We start from the raw sequence: 12,098 nt of genomic DNA on the forward strand, positions 1-12,098 counted from the left end.
CAAATTGCGTCCCGATTCAATACATCGTCCTCCAGCCGACTTGTCTCCATGGGTCTATTGATACCTCGGGCGCCTTATGGTCGTTGTCCTGTGAGTCTAGATTATCGAATCGGACGCAAAACTGATAATTAATTGTAACGTTCATGGCCTCCTAATGACGATGGAACACTCAAATTGCGTCCCGATTGAATACATCGTCCTCCAGCCGACTTGTCTCCGTGTTTCCATTGCTGCCTCTGGCACCTTATGGTCGTTCCCTGTGAGTCTAGATTTTTGAATCGGACGAAAAACTGATAGTTAATTGTAACGTACAGGGCCTCCTAATGACGATGGAACACTCAAATCGCGTCTAGATTCAATACATCGTCCTCCAGCCGACTTGTCTCCATGGGTCTATTGCTGCCTTGGGCACCTAATGATCGTTCTCCTGTGAGTCTAGATTATCGAATCGGACGCAAAACTGATAGTAAATTGTAACGTCCATGGCCTCCTAATGACGATGGAACACTCAAATTGCGTCCCGATTCAATACATAGTCCTCCAGCCGACTTGTCTCCATAGGTCTACTGCTGCATAGGGCACCTTATGGTCGTTCTCCTGCGAGTCTAGATTATCGAATCGAACGCAAAACTGATAGTTAATTGTAACTTTCAGGGCCTCCTAATGCCGATGGAACACTCAAATTGCGTCTAGATTCAATACATCGTCCGCCTGCCGACTTGACTCCATGGGTATATTGCTGCCTCGGGCACCTTATGGTCGTTCTCCTGTGAATTTATATTATTCAATCGAACGCAAAACTGATAGTTAATTGTAACGTTCAGGGCCTCCTAATGACGATGGATCACTCAAATAGCGTCCCGATTCAATACTTCGTCCTCCAGCCGACCTGTCTCCATGGGTCTATTGCTGCCTCGGTCAGCTTATTATCGTTCTCCTGTGAGTCTAGATTTTCGAATCGAACGCAAAACTGATAGTTAATTGTAACGTTCAGGGTCTCCTAATGACGATGGAACACTCAAATTGCGTCCCGATTCAATACATCGTCCTCCAGCCGACGTGTCTCCATTGGTCTATTACTGCCTCGGGCACTTTATGGGTGTTCTCCTGTGAGTCTAGATTATCGAATCGGACGCTTAACTGATAGTTAAATGTAATGTTTAGGGCCTCCTAATGACGATGGAACACTCAAATTGCGCCCCGATTCAATACATCGTCCTCCAGCCGACTTCTCCATAGGTCTATTGCTGCCTCGGTCACCTTATGGGTGTTCTCCTGTGGGTCTAGATTATCGAATCGGACACAAATCTGATAGTTAATTGTAACGTGCAGGGCTTCCTAATGACGATGGAACACTCAAATTGCGTCCCGATTCAATACATCGTCCTCCAGCCGACTTGTCTCCATGGGTCTATTGCTGCCTCGGGCACATTATGGTCGTTCTCCTTTGAGTCTAGATTATCGAATCGGACGCAAAACTAATAGTTAATTGTAACGTTCAGGGTCTCCAAATGACGATGGAACACTCAAATTACGTTCCGATTCAATACATCGTTCTCCAGCCGACTTGTCTCCATGGGTCTATTGATACCTCGGGCGCATTATGGTCGTTGTCCTGTGAGTCTAGATTATCGAATCGGACGCAAAACTGATAATTAATTGTAACGTTCATGGCCTCCTAATGACGATGGAACACTCAAATTGCGTCCCGATTGAATACATCGTCCTCCAGCCGACTTGTATCCGTGTTTCTATTGCTGCCTCTGGCACCTTATGGTCGTTCTCCTGTGAGTCTAGATTTTTGAATCGGACGAAAAACTGATAGTTATTTGTAACGTACAGGGCCTCCTAATGACGATGGAACACTCAAATCGCGTCTAGATTCAATACATCGTCCTCCAGCCGACTTGTCTCCATGGGTCTATTGCTGCCTTGTTTACCTTATGATCGTTCTCCTGTGAGTCTAGATTATCGAATCGGACGCAAAACTGATAGTAAATTGTAACGTTCAGGGCCTCCTAATGACGATGGAACACTCAAATTGCGTCCCGATTCAATACATAGTCCTCCAGCCGACTTGTCTCCATAGGTCTACTGCTGCATAGGGCACCTTATGGTCGTTCTCCTGCGAGTCTAGATTATCGAATCGAACGCAAAACTGATAGTTAATTGTAACTTTCAGGGCCTCCTAATGCCGATGGAACACTCAAATTGCGTCTAGATTCAATACATCGTCCTCCTGCCGACTTGACTCCATGGGTCTATTGCTGCCTCGGGCACCTTATGGTCGTTCTCCTGTGAGTTTATATTATTCAATCGAACGCAAAACTGATAGTTAATTGTAACGTTCAGGGCCTCCTAATGACGATGGATCACTCAAATAGCGTCCCGATTCAATACTTCGTCCTCCAGCCGACCTGTCTCCATGGGTCTATTGCTGCCTCGGTCAGCTTATTATCGTTCTCCTGTGAGTCTAGATTTTCGAATCGAACGCAAAACTGATAGTTAATTGTAACGTTCAGGGTCTCCTAATGACGATGGAACACTCAAATTGCGTCCCGATTCAATACATCGTCCTCCAGCCGACGTGTCTCCATTGGTCTCTTACTGCCTCGGGCACCTTATGGGTGTTCTCCTGTGACGCATAACTGATAGTTAAATGTAACGTTCAGGGCCTCCTAATGACGATGGAACACTCAAATCGCGTCTAGATTCAATACATCGTCCTCCAGCCTACTTGTCTCCGAAGGTCTATTGCTGCCTCGGGCACCTTATGGTCGTTCTCCTGTGAGTCTAGATTATCGAATGGGACGCAAAACTGATAGTTAATTGTAACGTTCATGGCCTCCTAATGACGATGGAACACACAAAATACGTCCAGATTCAATACATCGTCCTCCAGCCGACTTGTCTCCATGGATCTATTGCTGCTTCGGGCGCCTTATGGTCGTTCTCCTGTGAGTCTAGATTATCGAATCGGACGCAAAACTGATAGTTAATTGTAACGTTCATGGCCTCCTAATGACGATGGAACACACAAAATACGTCCCGATTCAATACATCGTCCTCCAGCCGACTTGTCTCCGTGGGTCTATTGCTGCCTCGGAAACCTTATGGTCGTCTTCCTGTGAGTCTAGATTTTTGAATCGGACGAAAAACTGATAGTTAATTCTAACGTGCAGGGAATCCTAATGACGATGGAACACTCAAATTGCGTCCGAAATCAATACATCGTCCTCCAGCCGACTTGTCTCCATGGGTCTACTGCTGCATAGGGCACCTTATGGTTGTTCTCCTGCGAGTCTAGATTTTCGAATCGAACGCAAAACTGATAGTTAATTGTAATGTTCAGGGCCTCCTAATGACGATGGAACACTCAAATTGCGTCTAGATTCAATACATCGTCCTCCTGGCGACTTGACTCCATGGGTCAATTGCTGCCTCGGTCACCTTATGGTCGTTCTCCTGTGAGTCTAGATTATCGAATCGGACGCAAAACTGATAGTTAATTGTAACGTCCAGGGCCTCGTAATGACGATGGAACACTCAAATTGCGTCCCGATTCAACACATCGTCCTCCAGCCGTCTTGTCTCCATGGGTCTTTTGCTGCCTCGGGCACCTAATGGTCGTTCTCCTGTGAGTCTAGATTTTCGAATCGGACGCAAAACTGATAGTTAATTGTAACGTTCAGGGTCTCCTAATGACGATGGAACACTCAAATTGCGTCCCGATTCAATACATCGTACTCCAGCCGACTTGTCTCCATGGGTCTATTGCTGCCGCGGGCACCTTATGGGTGTTCCCCTGTGGGTCTAGATTATCAAATCGGACGCAAAACTCATAGTTGATTGTAACGTTCAGGGCCTCCTAATGTCGATGGAACACTCAAATCGCGTCTAGATTCAATACATCGTCCTCCAGCCGACTTGTCTCCAAAGGTCTATTGCTGCCTCGGGTACCTTATGGTCGTTCTCCTGTGAGTCTAGATTATCGAATCGGACGCAAAACTGATAGTTAATTGTAACGTCCAGTGCCTCCTAATGTCGATGGAACAATCAAATTTCGTCCCGATTCAACACATCGTCCTCCAGCCGTCTTGTCTCCATGGGTCTATTGCTGCCTCGGGCACCTATTGGTCGTTCTCCTCTGAGTCTAGATTATCGGAACGGACGCAAAACTGATAGTTAATTGTAACGATCAGGGCCTCCTAATGACGATGGAACACTCAAATTGCGTCCCGATTCAATACATCGTCCTCCAGCCGACTTGTCTCCATGGGTCTATTGATACCTCGGGCGCCTTATGGTCGTTGTCCTGTGAGTCTAGATTATCGAATCGGACGCAAAACTGATAATTAATTGTAACGTTCATGGCCTCCTAATGACGATGGAACACTCAAATTGCGTCCCGATTGAATACATCGTCCTCCAGCCGACTTGTCTCCGTGTTTCCATTGCTGCCTCTGGCACCTTATGGTCGTTCCCTGTGAGTCTAAATTTTTGAATCGGACGAAAAACTGATAGTTAATTGTAACGTACAGGGCCTCCTAATGACGATGGAACACTCAAATCGCGTCTAGATTCAATACATCGTCCTCCAGCCGACTTGTCTCCATGGGTCTATTGCTGCCTTGGGCACCTAATGATCGTTCTCCTGTGAGTCTAGATTATCGAATCGGACGCAAAACTGATAGTAAATTGTAACGTTCATGGCCTCCTAATGACGATGGAACACTCAAATTGCGTCCCGATTCAATACATAGTCCTCCAGCCGACTTGTCTCCATAGGTCTACTGCTGCATAGGGCACCTTATGGTCGTTCTCCTGCGAGTCTAGATTATCGAATCGAACGCAAAACTGATAGTTAATTGTAACTTTCAGGGCCTCCTAATGCCGATGGAACACTCAAATTGCGTCTAGATTCAATACATCGTCCGCCTGCCGACTTGACTCCATGGGTATATTGCTGCCTCGGGCACCTTATGGTCGTTCTCCTGTGAATTTATATTATTCAATCGAACGCAAAACTGATAGTTAATTGTAACGTTCAGGGCCTCCTAATGACGATGGATCACTCAAATAGCGTCCCGATTCAATACTTCGTCCTCCAGCCGACCTGTCTCCATGGGTCTATTGGTGCCTCGGTCAGCTTATTATCGTTCTCCTGTGAGTCTAGATTTTCGAATCGAACGCAAAACTGATAGTTAATTGTAACGTTCAGGGTCTCCTAATGACGATGGAACACTCAAATTGCGTCCCGATTCAATACATCGTCCTCCAGCCGACGTGTCTCCATTGGTCTATTACTGCCTCGGGCACATTATGGGTGTTCTCCTGTGAGTCTAGATTATCGAATCGGACGCTTAACTGATAGTTAAATGTAATGTTTAGGGCCTCCTAATGACGATGGAACACTCAAATTGCGCCCCGATTCAATACATCGTCCTCCAGCCGACTTCTCCATAGGTCTATTGCTGCCTCGGTCACCTTATGGGTGTTCTCCTGTGAGTCTAGATTATCGAATCGGACACAAAACTGATAGTTAATTGTAACGTGCAGGGCTTCCTAATGACGATGGAACACTCAAATTGCGTCCCGATTCAATACATCGTCCTCCAGCCGACTTGTCTCCATGGGTCTATTGCTGCCTCGGGCACATTATGGTCGTTCTCCTTTGAGTCTAGATTATCGAATCGGACGCAAAACTAATAGTTAATTGTAACGTTCAGGGTCTCCAAATGACGAAGGAACACTCAAATTACGTTCCGATTCAATACATCGTTCTCCAGCCGACTTGTCTCCGTGGGTCTGTTGCTGCCTCGGGCACCTATTGGTCGTTCTCCTGTAAGTCTAGATTTTCGAATCAGACGAAAAACTGATAGTTAATTGTAACGTCCAGGGCCTCCTAATGACGATGGATCACTCAAATAGCGTCCCGATTCAATACTTCGTCCTCCAGCCGTCCTGTCTCCATGGGTCTATTGCTGCCTCGGGCAGCTTATTATCGTTCTCCTGTGAGTCTAGATTTTCGAATCGAACGCAAAACTGATAGTTAGTTGTAACGTTCAGGGTCTCCTAATGACGATGGAACACTCAAATTACGTCCCGATTCAATACATCGTCCTCTAGCCGATTTTTCTCCATGGGTCTATTGCTGCCTCGGGCACCTATTGATCGTTCTCCTGTGAGTCTAGATTATCGGAACGGACGCAAAACTGATAGTTAATTGTAACGATCAGGGCCTCCTAATGACGATGGAACACTCAAATTGCGTCCCGATTCAATACATCGTCCTCCAGCCGACTTGTCTCCATGGGTCTATTGATACCTCGGGCGCATTATGGTCGTTGTCCTGTGAGTCTAGATTATCGAATCGGACGCAAAACTGATAATTAATTGTAACGTTCATGGCCTCCTAATGACGATGGAACACTCAAATTGCGTCCCGATTGAATACATCGTCCTCCAGCCGACTTGTCTCCGTGTTTCTATTGCTGCCTCTGGCACCTTATGGTCGTTCTCCTGTGAGTCAAGATTTTTGAATCGGACGAAAAACTGATAGTTAATTGTAACGTACAGGGCCTCCTAATGACGATGGAACACTCAAAGTGCGTCCCGATTCAATACATAGTCCTCCAGCCGACTTGTCTCCATAGGTCTACTGCTGCATAGGGCACCTTATGGTCGTTCTCCTGCGAGTCTAGATTATCGAATCGAACGCAAAACTGATAGTTAATTGTAACTTTCAGGGCCTCCTAATGCCGATGGAACACTCAAATTGCGTCTAGATTCAATACATCGTCCTCCTGCCGACTTGACTCCATGGGTCTATTGCTGCCTCGGGCACCTTATGGTCGTTCTCCTGTGAGTTTATATTATTCAATCGAACGCAAAACTGATAGTTACTTGTAACTTTCAGGGCCTCCTAATGACGATGGATCACTCAAATAGCGTCCCGATTCAATACTTCGTCCTCCAGCCGACCTGTCTCCATGGGTCTATTGCTGCCTCGGTCAGCTTATTATCGTTCTCCCTTGAGTCTAGATTTTCGAATCGAACGCAAAACTGATAGTTAATTGTAACTTTCAGGGCCTCCTAATGACGATGGAACACTCAAATTGCGTCCCGATTCAATACATCGTCCTCCAGCCGACGTGTCTCCATTGGTCTATTACTGCCTCGGGCACCTTATGGGTGTTCTCCTGTGACGCATAACTGATAGTTAAATGTAACGTTCAGGGCCTCCTAATGACGATGGAACACTCAAATAGCGCCCCGATTCAATACATCGTCCTCCAGCCGACTTCTCCATAGGTCTATTGCTGCCTCGGTCACCTTATGGGTGTTTTCCTGTGAGTCTAGATTATCGAATCGGACACAAAACTGATAGTTAATTGTAACGTCCAGGGCCTCCTAATCTCGATGGAACACTCAAATTGCGTCCCGATTCAATACATCGTCCTCCAGCCGATTTTTCTCCATGGGTCTATTGCTGCCTCGGGCACCTATTGGTCGTTCTCCTGTAAGTCTAGATATTCGAATCAGACGAAAAACTGATAGTTAATTGTAACGTGCAGGGCTTCCTAATGACGATGGAACACTCAAATTGCGTCCCGATTCAATACATCGTAATCCAGCCGACTTGTCTCCATGGGTCTATTGCTGCCTCGGGCACATTATGGTCGTTCTCCTTTGAGTCTAGATTATCGAATCGGACGCAAAACTAATAGTTAATTGTAACGTTCAGGGTCTCCAAATGACGATGGAACACTCAAATTACGTTCCGATTCAATACATCGTTCTCCAGCCGACTTGTCTCCATGGGTCTACTGCTGCCTCGGGCACATTATGGGTGTTCTCCTGTGAGTCTAGATTATCGAATCGGACGCTTAACTGATAGTTAATTGCAACGTTCAGGGCCTCCTAATGACGATGGAACACTCAAATTGCGCCCCGATTCAATACATCGTTCTCCAGCCGTCTTGTCTCCATGGGTCTTTTGCTGCCTCGGGCACCTTATGGTCTTTGTCCTGTGGTTCTAGATTTTCGAATCGAACGCAAAACTGATAGTTAATTGTAACGTTCAGGGCCTCCTAATGACGATGGATCACTCAAATCGCGTCTAGATTCAGTACATCGTCGTCCAGCCGACTTGTCTCCATGGGTCTATTGCTGCCTTGGGCACCTTATGATCGTTCTCCTGTGAGTCTAGATTATCGAATCGGACGCAAAACTGATAGTTAATTGTAACGTTCATGGCCTCCTAAAGACGATGGAACACTCAAATTACGTCCCGATTCAATACATCGTCATCCAGCCGACTTGCCTCCATGGGTCTATTGCTGCCTCGGGCACATTATGGTCGTTCTCTTGTGGGTCCAGATTATCAAATCGGACGCAAATCTGATAGTTAATTGTAACGTTCGCGGCCTCCTAATGACGATGGAACACTGAAATTGCGTCCCGATTCAATACATCGTCCTCTAGCTGACTTGTCTCCAAGGGTCTATTGCTGCCTCGGGCACCTTATGGTCGTTCTCCTGTGAGTCTAGATTATCGAATCGGACGCAAAACTGATAGTTAATTTAACGTTCAGGGACTCCTAATGACGATGGAACACTCAAATTGCGTCCCGATTCAATACATCGTCCTCCAGCCGAATTGTCTCCATGGGTCTATTGCTGCCTCGGGCACACTATGGTCGTTCTCCTGTGAGTTTAGATTATCGAATCGGACGCAAAACTGATGGTTAATTGTAACGTTCAGGGCCTCCTAATGACGATGGAACACTCAAATGGCGTCATGATTCAATACATCGTCATCCAGCCGACTTGTCTGCATGGGTCTATTGCTGACTCGGGCACTTTATGGTCGTCCTCCTGTAAGTGTAGATTATCGAACCGGACGCAAAACTGATTGTTAATTGTTACGTTCAGCACCTCCTAATGACGATGGAACACTCAAATTGCGTGTCGATTGAATACATCGTCATCCACCCGACTTGTCTCCATGGGTCTATTGCAGCCTCGGCACTTTATGGTCGCTCTCCTGTGAGCCTATATATTCCAATAGAACGCAAAACTGATAGTTAATTGTAACTTTCAGGGCCTCCTAATGACGATGGAACACTCAAATTGCATCCCGATTCAATACATCGTCCTCTAGCCGACTTGTCTCCATGGGTCTATTGCTGCCTCGGGCCCCATATGGTCCTTCTTATGTGAGTCTAGATTATCGGATCGGACGAAAAACTGATAGTTAATTGTAACGTTCAGGGCAACCTAATGACGATGGAACACTCAAATTGCGTCCCGATTCAATACATCGTCATCCAGCCGACTTGTCTGCATGGGTCTATTGCTGACTCGGGCACGTTATGGTCGTTCTCCTGTGAGTCTAGATTTTCGAATCGAATGCAAAACTGATAGTTAATTGTAACTTTCAGGGCCTCCTAATGACGATGGAACACTCAAATTGCATCCTGATTCAATACATCGTCCTCCAGCCGACTTGTCTCCATGGGTCTATTGCTGCCTCGGGCACCATATGGTCGTTCTCATGTGAGTCTAGATTATCAAATCGGACGCAAATCTGATAGTTAATTTAACGTTCAGGGCCTCCTAATGACGATGGAACACTCAAATTGCGTCCCGATTCAATACATCGTCCTCCAGCCGAATTGTCTCCATGGGTCTATTATTGCCTCGGGCACATTATGGTCGTTCTCCTGTGAGTCTAGATTATCGAATCGGACGCAAAACTGATGGTTAATTGCAACGTTCAGGGCCTCCTAATGACGATGGAACCCTCAAATTGCGTCCCGATTCAATACATTGTCCTCCACCCGACTTGTCTCCATGGGTCCATTGTTGCCTCGGACACCTTATGGTCGTTCTCCTGCGAGTCTAGATTATCGAATCGGACGCAAAACTGATAGTTAATTGTAACGTTCAGGGCAACCTAATGACGATGGAACACTCAAATTGCGTCCCGATTCAATACATCGTCATGCTGCCGACTTGCTCCATGGTTCTATTGCTGCCTCGGGCACCTTATGGTCGTTCTCCTGTGAGTCTAGATTATCGAATCGGACGCAAAACTGATAGTTAATTGTAACGTTCAGGCCCTCCTAATGACGATGGAACACTCAAATTGCGTCCCGATTCAATACATCGTCATCCCGCCGACTTGTCTCCATGGGTCTATTGCTGCCTCGGGAACGTTATGGTCGTTCTCCTGTGAGTCTAGATTTTCGAATCGAATGCAAAACTGATAGTTAATTGTAACGTTCAGGGCCTCCTAATGACGATGGAACACTCAAATTGCATCCCGATTCAATACATCGTCCTCCAGCCGATTTGTCTCCATGGGTCTACTGCTGACTCGGGCACTTTATGGTCGTTCTCCTGTGAGTCTAGATTTTCGAATAGAATGCAAAACTGAGAGTTAATTGTAACGTTCAGGGCCTCCTAATGACGATGGAACACTCAAATTGCGTCCCGATTGAATACATCGTCATCCCGCCGACTTGTCTCCATGGGTCTATTGCTGCCTCGGGCACCTTATGGTCGCTCTCCTGTGAGTCTAGATTTTCGAATCTAACGCAAAACTGATAGTTAATTGTAACGTTCAGGGGCTCCTAATGACGATGGAACACTCAAATTGCGTCTTGATTGAATACATCGTCCTCCAGCCGACTTGCTCCATGGTTCTATTGCTGCCTCGGGCACCTTATGGTCGTTCTCCTGTGAGTCTAGATTATCGAATCGGACGCAAACCTGATAGTTAATTGTAACGTTCAGGGCCTCCTAATGACGATGGGACACTCAAATTGCGTCCCGATTCAATACATCGTCCTCCAGCCGACTTGTCTCCATGGGTCTTCTGCTGCCTCGAGCACCTTATGTTCGTTCTCCTGTGAGTCTAGATTATCGAATCGGACCTAAAACTGATAGCTAATGCAACGTTCAGGGCCTCCTAATGACGATGTAACACTCAAATTGCGTCCCGATTCAATACATCGTCCTCCAGCCGACTTGTCTACATGGGTCTATTGCTGACTCGGGCACTTTATGGTCGTTCTCCTGTGAGTCTAGATTTTCGAATCGAATGCAAAACTGAGATTTAATTGTAACGTTCAGGGCCTCCTAATGACGATGGAACACTCAAATTGCGTCCCGATTGAATACATCGTCATCCCGCCGACTTATCTTCATGGTTCTATTGCTGCCTCGGGCACCTTATGGTCGTTCTCCTGTGAGTCTAGATTATCGAATCGGACGCAAAACTGATAGCTAATTGTAACGTTAAGGGATTCCTAATGACGAAGGAACACTCAAATTGCGTCCCGATTCAATACATCGTCAACCAGCCGACTTGTCTCCATGGTCTATTGCTGCCTCGGACACCTTATGGTCGTTCTCCTGTGAGTCTAGATTATCGAATCGGACGCAAAACTGATAGTTAATTGTAACGTTCAGGGCAACCTATTGACGATGGAAGACTCAAATTGCGTCCCGATTCAATACATCGTCCTCCAGGCGACTTGTCTGCATTGGTCTATTGCTGATTCGGGCACCTTATGATCGTTCTCCTGTGTGTGTAGATTCTCGAATCGGACGCAAAACTGATTGTTAATTGCAACGTTCAGGGCTTCCTAATGACGATGGAACACTCAAATTGCGTCCCGATTCAATAAATAGTCATCCAGCCGACTTGTCTCCATGGGTCTATTGCTGCCTCGGGCACCTTATGGGTGTTCTCCTATGAGTCTAGATTATCGAAACGGACGCTTAACTGGTAGTTAATTGTAACGTTCAGGGCCTCCTAATGACGATGAAACACTCAAACTGCGTCCCGATTCAATACATCGTCCTCCAGCCGACTTGTCTCCATGCGTCTGTTGCTGCCTCGGGCACCATATGGTCGTTGTCCGGTGGGTCTAGATTTTCGAATCGAACGCAAAACTAATAGTTAATAGTAACGTTCAGGGCCTCCTAATGACGATGGAACACTCAAATCGCGTCTAGATTCAATACACCGTCCTCCAGCCGACTTGTCTCCATGGGCCTATTGTTGCATCGGGCACCTTATGGTCG

Source organism: Schistocerca cancellata, chromosome 2 (genome assembly GCF_023864275.1).
Source record: "Schistocerca cancellata isolate TAMUIC-IGC-003103 chromosome 2, iqSchCanc2.1, whole genome shotgun sequence".
Classification (NCBI taxonomy): domain Eukaryota; kingdom Metazoa; phylum Arthropoda; class Insecta; order Orthoptera; family Acrididae; genus Schistocerca; species Schistocerca cancellata.